This window comes from Macrobrachium nipponense, chromosome 13 (assembly GCF_015104395.2).
Source record: "Macrobrachium nipponense isolate FS-2020 chromosome 13, ASM1510439v2, whole genome shotgun sequence".
NCBI classification, from domain to species: Eukaryota; Metazoa; Arthropoda; class Malacostraca; order Decapoda; family Palaemonidae; genus Macrobrachium; species Macrobrachium nipponense.
Window position 1 is genome coordinate 11,043,728 of NC_087206.1, and position 7,500 is coordinate 11,051,227.

The following is a 7,500-nucleotide window of genomic DNA, read 5'->3' on the forward strand; positions in this document are numbered from 1 at the left end:
AATTTTGCCTCTGATTATCCATGCTTTCAACTTGTACACGTAGAAGTGTAGGAGTATGCATAAATCTAATAATATCTCGTTTGGGCCATAGTTTCACGAAAAGAAGATTTTCTCATATAACCATCAAGAGGTCACTAGTAAACACCCACCTCTCTCTCTCTCTCTCTCTCTCTCTCTCTCTCTCTCTCTCTCTCTCTCTCTCTCTCTCTCTCTCATCAGGACCCTCGAATTTGATTACATAAATACGCCTGCTTTATAGGCCCCTTACCCTATTCTGTACTTGATTGTGATTTTCGAAAGTATAGTATGTACTTATGGTTGAATTTCCCAAATTTTTCTCTAATTATATATTTTCTAACTCTTCTAACAACTTTTATTTCAGAATGGTTGTTGAGGTCTTTCTCATACGCTTTTTATGCGTATAGCTGACTCACATAATATAAACTTTAATCATATCCCCCCCCCCCCCCCCCCAATTGGCCTTTTATTCCCATCTCTGTTTGTTTGTTTGTGTTCCTTAATTGGCTGTCATTTTTTTTATACTTTTTACTTGTTTTTATTCGTTGGGATCTGATTGGGAAAGTTTGCCCAACAAATAAACGATGCTGTGCAACGGCCTTTGAATTGAAGAATGCAACGTTGGTTTTTTTTTCCCCCAGAAAGAATAAATAACTTTCTGATTCAAATATGACATAACAGTAACGACCGACAAAAATAAGAATGACCCAACTTTTGCTTTTTCTGAGTCGAATAAATAAATAGAAATTCATGAATGTATAACTAGCTACCATGCCACTTTTGTACTATGGTGGGCATCGGGTCTGGTATGTTCTACAACCTTGCGACTGGTTGCTAATTAATCCCAAAAGTTAACAGGGCATATTTCATTTATGAAGTATATGCAGATTTATGAAGAGTAGTATGCTTTTATTACTTAAAATAAAATAAGATAATCCTACATTTTGCATAAGTATTTTCTTCATAATTTTGCAAAGATTTGGCGAATAAAAGGCCTTGTGATGAATTTGGAATGCATCTGAAATAAATAATGAAATATGTGACATACTTTTACTGTTTCTTACAAGATAGCTTCCTATTATGCAAAAATGCCTTGGTTGTAAACTCACTTAAAATTTTATTTAACAAACTGCTCCTCGTCTCTCTTCTACATCCTCTTCCTCTCTACTCCTCCTCCGTTCCTCCTCTCATCCCTCTCTTTCTTCTTTCCTTTCTCCTCCTCCAACAAACTCCTCGCTCTCTCTCTCTCTCCTCCTCTCTCGTCCTCTCTCCATCTTCTCCTCTCTCTCTCTCTCTCTCTCTCTCTCTCCCGCTCTCTCTCTCTCCCCACTTATGATTGTATCGATTAGGAAAACAGTAATCTAATAATCCTGTTAAAAAAAGTCAAGTATTCACACTTCCTTCATTTAACAAAATCAGCCAAAATTACTCTGCGTTCTCTCTCTCTCTCTCTCTCTCTCTCTCTCTCTCTCTCTCTCTCTCTCTCTCTGTGTGTGTGTGTGTGTGTGTGTGTGTGTGTGTGTGTGTACGTTTTTAACCAAATCGACCAGAAAGTCGTATAAATGAAGCATTTGAAATCCCGAGGTGAATCAGACACGCGATTCTGAGATTATCCAACTTCTGTGGAGGGCACCGACTCTGCTTCGGAAATCTGGCCAGAAAAAGTCGCCGGATTGATTGACCCAGGGAGTTTTAGCCAAGATTTACTGCCGAAAAAGAACTCCACCGATACTCTGCTTGCTTCTAACGTACTACTTGCATTTTAGAATGGCGTCTCGCTTTTCACGGTCTTGAATTGAAGTTATCAGTGATTCTGTTTCTGTTCTTTTTTGTCTGTCAACTGTTGGAAACATCAGTTTCCATAGTGTTCCTTTTCTTCATTTTATTTCATTCCCATTTGGCTTCTTAATAACAGCTGTTTTGATGACATGTTTCTCTTCAGTAGCAATTTCAGTGACGGAGTTTCCATTCATATAAGCTATTGTCCTTCTACTGGCAATAAATGAAATTCATTTTTGGCTTAACTGCTTCTTCAGTAATTCACTCATCAGCCAGTTTTCACTCGATCAGTCACTCATTTCACTCGAGTCCTCCCGTACATCTTTTCACTCAGCCACGAAATGTTTCGCTTCCAAAATGCAATTAGTGTACTTCGTTCAAGCCCCCAAAAAGAAACATTTATTCCAGCGTTCCTTTTCATCTCTTTCGTTGGATATACAGACGATTTTCTTTCGTTTTTAATGTTTGTACCATTTTATTTTCTTATATATCTTGTTAGTTATGTTTGCGTTTCCAGTTTTAATTTATTTGCTGAGATGGTGCTCTGTTTAACGCAAACTTTTTATTTTTTTATTGTTTTTCTTTTCGTTTTCGTTCTTTATTCATTCCACCTGAGTTTTCTTTTAATTAGTTTCGTACCGCCTTTTCCTGACTCGGGTTTTACATGAAATTAAAACTCGTGACAAAAGATATTTAACTCGACTTGAAATGACATGATTTTTAAATTTTGTGATTTTTAAATTTTGTTCCATATACATTGTTTTATCTATTTATAAGGGATTCTTTTGGACGTTGGGTTCTCTATAATTCCTCTATAATACGTAATCAATCGGTCTTTTCATTCCCTTTCCACATTTTATTTTATTTTCTTAAGATAAAAATTTTATACCACTGTCCTGATTTCACCTACAATGATATATGTTCATATTTTCACTATTTTCCCTTCTCAGTTTTTAATAGATTTTCAGTATCTTCCCTTTTCACCCAATTTCATTTTCATCAGAATCCAACATCGGTCTCATCTTTAGGAAATCATATTTCCAGATCATAAATTGTCATTTTCAAATGAAAGACACTTAAACCTTTGTCGAAAAGAACGTTAAAAGAATTTCAATTTACAGCGCATTATATCTTCTTTTATCGTCTTGTGTAGCCTTTCCTTTTTTTTCTGTCATTAATCTTCCTCTTGTCTGTCACTTCATTGTGATCATCGCTTTTGTTCACTGTTTTCTAATTAACGCTAAAAATTACTTTTGTCAGAAATTAAGCTAGAAATCACAAACGATGAAAGTTCTTATTCATAGGGCCAGTTTATCTTTTTGGTTATTACACACACACACACACACTATTATATATATACTATATAATCATATATATATATATATATAAATATATATATATATATATATTACTCTTAAACGTAAAGCTTTTATACTCTGCATTATTCGTTACGAGGAAAGATTAAAAAATTTTTTTTTCACTCAAACACAAACAGACGAACACAGTAATCGCATACAAATAGATGCGACGTTATAGTATATATATATATATATATATATATAATATATATATAGTATATATATATATATATATATATATATATATATATATATATATATATATATATATGTCTATGCAGGACGGCGGGCCGTTGAATTCATAAACTTAATTGGAACAAGTCCTGAAAAGATTAGTTCCGCGGGGTTGAAAGGAGACCTTCTTTACGAGGTCTTTAATCAGACGAAATATTTCTTATCACGGTTTCATGACCAGATTTTCTTCTTCTTTCTCTCTCTCTCTTTCCTGGGACCCTTATATCCTCCTCTTTTTATGTCTTCTTTCCCTTTTCTTTCCGGGAAAATATTTTACCTTTCATCAGAGAGATTTACTCATTTTTTGGGGGCTTCTTTGTTCTCCGTATTATCAGGACAAAAATAGCTACCATATTTTGTTTCATGTTTTATATATACTTTTTTTTATTGTAATTATGTCTTTTGTTTCGTAAACTATATTCTTTTTTTGCTCATTTCTTTAATGTCCTCTAATGCTCCTTTCATGTCTTTCTTTAAATGCGCTTAAAAATGTAGCAACCTCCCCCCTCAAGGGAAGATAAGACCAGTCAATTGAATAATATCTTCATAAATAGCAATTATGTCCATTTGCCTCCCATCATTCCCAGTTGAATCCCAGTTAAGTGAACAAACCTTTCCAAGAGACATTCTCCTCAGCCTGGGAATGCATCTCTCCCCCTCACACTCTAAAAGCAACATTCAATCCTGGAAGGCCAAGAACTTATTAGCATTCCATGCCGGGAGTCCCTCCGGTCCCGAGGTGCGAAATGTCTTAATTTTACCTTCCCTACTTCACCCAATTCGCTCCCAGGTAATCCCATACTTCCTTCCACCTCTTCTACTTCCCCTACCTTTAAACGCCTCTGGCTTTCTCAAGGGGCTGTTGCGTATACACACACACACACACACACACACTCGAAGCCCTCGCCTACCTCGCCATCTCATCTGCGCGTCTTGATTAGACAAATATTCATCCGCCAGCGTTGAGCATAAGTAAGTAATTGGCCGGGTTATCTGGCGTCGCTTAGACCGCGCGAGCGTGAGATGCGGATGACGCTCTTCGTCTTGTCGACAGATCGCTGAGCGTGTGATAGCCCCGCGCCTCTAGCCTCTATCTTGCTAAGAAAGGGCGGCGTAAAGCAAAACCTTCTTTCTTGGACGGGACGTCTGATTGCTTCGGGCACCGTCTTGCGGGGGCGGGGGTTGGAGTCTGATTGCCTCAGGGCACTGTGTGGGGGATATGTGAATGCCTCAGAGCACTGCCTTGGTGGAGCGGGGAGTCTGATTGGGGCCCTCAGGACGTCTGTGTGGGGGGGGGGGGGGGGGGGGGGGGGGGGGGGGGGGGGGGGGGGGGGGTGGAGGGGGGGGGGGGGTGGGGGGGGAGTCTGATTACCCTCGGGGCACTGTCTGAGGGGGTAGGGAGGTCTGATTGGCCTCAGGGCCATGGTCTGGGGTGGGGGGGGGAGTCTGATTGCCTCTTGGCACGGGGTCTGTGGGGGGCCAGTCTGATTGCCTCGGCGCTGTTTTTGTGGGGGGGGGGTCTTATTGCCTTAATACTGTCCTGGGGGGGGGGTTCTGAATTGCCTCAGGGCACTGTCCTTGGTAGGGGGGGGAAGTCTTATTGCCCTGGGGCACCTGTCCGGGGGTGGGGGTCTGATTGGCCACAGGTCACTGCATCATGATTCGGAGACTGGGTCCTTTGTATAAGGTGATGAATCTGATCCGGTTTCGCTACGATATACATTCGCGGTTAGAGAGCGTTATTCGTTTATTTTATTTCCAAGGAGAGTAATTCGGTTCTCCAAGTGATTTGTAAAGACAAACAAAGCAGGAAAACCCGTGCGAGTAATTTAGATTAAGTTTTCACTAATTAAACAGAAAACTTTCTTTATTAGACGTCTTAAAATCCAGCAAAGTTGAAAGAAAACTTAAGCATTTTACACATGTCGATACACGAACAGCCAAGTAAATTGCAGTTCCTTTTTTTAAAATGCGCCTCAGTGGCGTGGTCGGTTTGGTCTTGGCCTGCCACCCCGGTAGCCGCGAGTTTGATTCTCGGGCATTGTGTAGAGGGGTCAGAGATGTGTATTTCTGGTGATAGAAGTTCACTCTCGACGTGATTCGGAAGTCACGTGAAGCCGTTAGTCCCGTTGCTGAATAACCCCTGGTTCCATGCAACGTAAAAACACCATGTAAACAAATTCAATGAAAATAGAAAGGGAAAAACATAGAACGACACAGAATCATTCTTAGGCAACAAGCCACCTGAAAAGGGGAAAATTAAAAAAAAATGCCGAAAGTTGCCTGTATATTGGCAAAGGACTGACTGCAATTTTGTCTTCGGGCCAACGCCGATTTCACAGGCGGCAGCGATCAATGGAGTGGTTCCACCGCTCCAAAAGAGACTCATTTGAGTTCCCTCTCATTTCACAACGAACTCGTTTCCCGTCCAATTTGTTCGTTGAGACTCGCAGGGCCGTTAGTCACTCCTACTCCTCCTCCTCCTCCTCCTCCTCCGGTGAGGAGAGGAGAGGAGAGGAGAGATAGAAGTCTTCGTTGGTCGTAACCTTTTTCTTTCAGATCAATAGTTGCTACATTGCTTTTGGCGGTCTCTCTCTCTCTCTCTCTCTCTCTCTCTCTCTCTCTCTCTCTCTCTCTCTATAACATAGTCTTATGTACAATTAAAAAAACACGTGTATGTATGTCCTTTATATGATATATATATATATATATTATAGTATATATATAATATATATATATATATATAAAAGTATAATAATAATATAAAACGTGTGTGTTTGTGTACATTAGCTTGCACATAAGATGTTATGATATCCATATATGTATATATATATATACTATAATATATATTATATATATATATATATATATATATATATATATATATATATATATATATATATATATATATATATATATATATATATATATATATATACTATATACATAAAACCCCTTCATTCATAAACAGCCACGAATACAAATATAAATATCAAGAAGCTTGAATTTCCCAAAATTCACCCAAACTCAAAAAAGGGCACATATGAGAAAAGTCATTTTCCCACGACCTCGCCGTGGTCATTCTCCTCATGAATTAATCCGTTTCCTCGTAGGTGGTCATGGAATTCATTTAATTAAGGAGCATTCCTCCTCCTCCTCCTCCTCCTCCGTTACCCGGAGAAGGGGGCTAACTTATTGTCAGTATTTATCTCAGTGATGATTACAGCGTCCAAATAACAACAGGTTAAGGCCGTGACATCTTGCAAGAATAATCCCGGATGTCTGCTGTGTTGCATGTTGACACGAAGACTTGGTGTGGGGGGGGGGGGGTGAGTTCTCCATTATGAATTTCACAGAAATCCTCAACTAAGAGTCCCTCTTTTTTTCCCCCATTTTTCTCCAGTGTACTTATTCCCGCTTATTCCAACAGTGAAGGGCATCGCTAAAGGTCACTCACTATTCAGTTTGATGGCGGCTCGAGAATTTGGGTGGATAATGGGTTTTATTACTGTTGGCAATGGTGTAGTTTATTTCCATAGCCTCAGTTAAGGTAAGGGTTAATTAAGACGAAACTAGGGGCGAATCATGTGGTATGGAAAAAATAAAAAACTTATTTAACACATTCACAAGCATTAGCAGCAACTTATTTACACATCACAGCATAGCGCAACTCACGAAAGATTCCGATGTATGGGAATTTCGTGGTTCTTAATAAAGTCTGTGTGAATATTAACGTATTTAAATGAAAACACCAAAAAATTTATATTAGTTCCATGCGTAAACACTGAATTCCTAAACGCCAGGACCTTAATAAAACTAAAATGCTTATCGGTTAAATATACTACTTAAAAAAGGCATCAGATCGTTCGTAGTATATTGCAAAAAACCAAAGTTAATATGATCTCACACTTATTACACCTTAACAGACATGAATTCATTTACTCGTCATTTGACGCGTACACTTTAAATATACTAACTGAACACAAGGCATCAGATAAATATTTATATTAAAAAAAAAAAATAAAAACAATACCTCACAGAGACACATATCCTAGGAGCAAATAAATTCGCTCTGGAGCGATCAAATGACAGACAGGAAGAAATCCCCAGT

At 38.8% G+C, this 7,500-nt stretch overlaps 1 protein-coding gene and 1 long non-coding RNA gene across 7 annotated transcripts in view; one reads left to right on the top strand and one right to left on the bottom strand.

Annotated features, from left to right (window-relative positions):
- Positions 1–7,500, top strand: part of LOC135225641 (uncharacterized) — a 463,389-nt gene that overhangs the window by 122,696 nt on the left and 333,193 nt on the right. The window lies entirely within an intron of this gene.
- The window catches only part of LOC135225640 (uncharacterized), a 265,065-nt gene that overhangs the window by 55,056 nt on the left and 202,509 nt on the right, over positions 1–7,500 (bottom strand). The window lies entirely within an intron of this gene.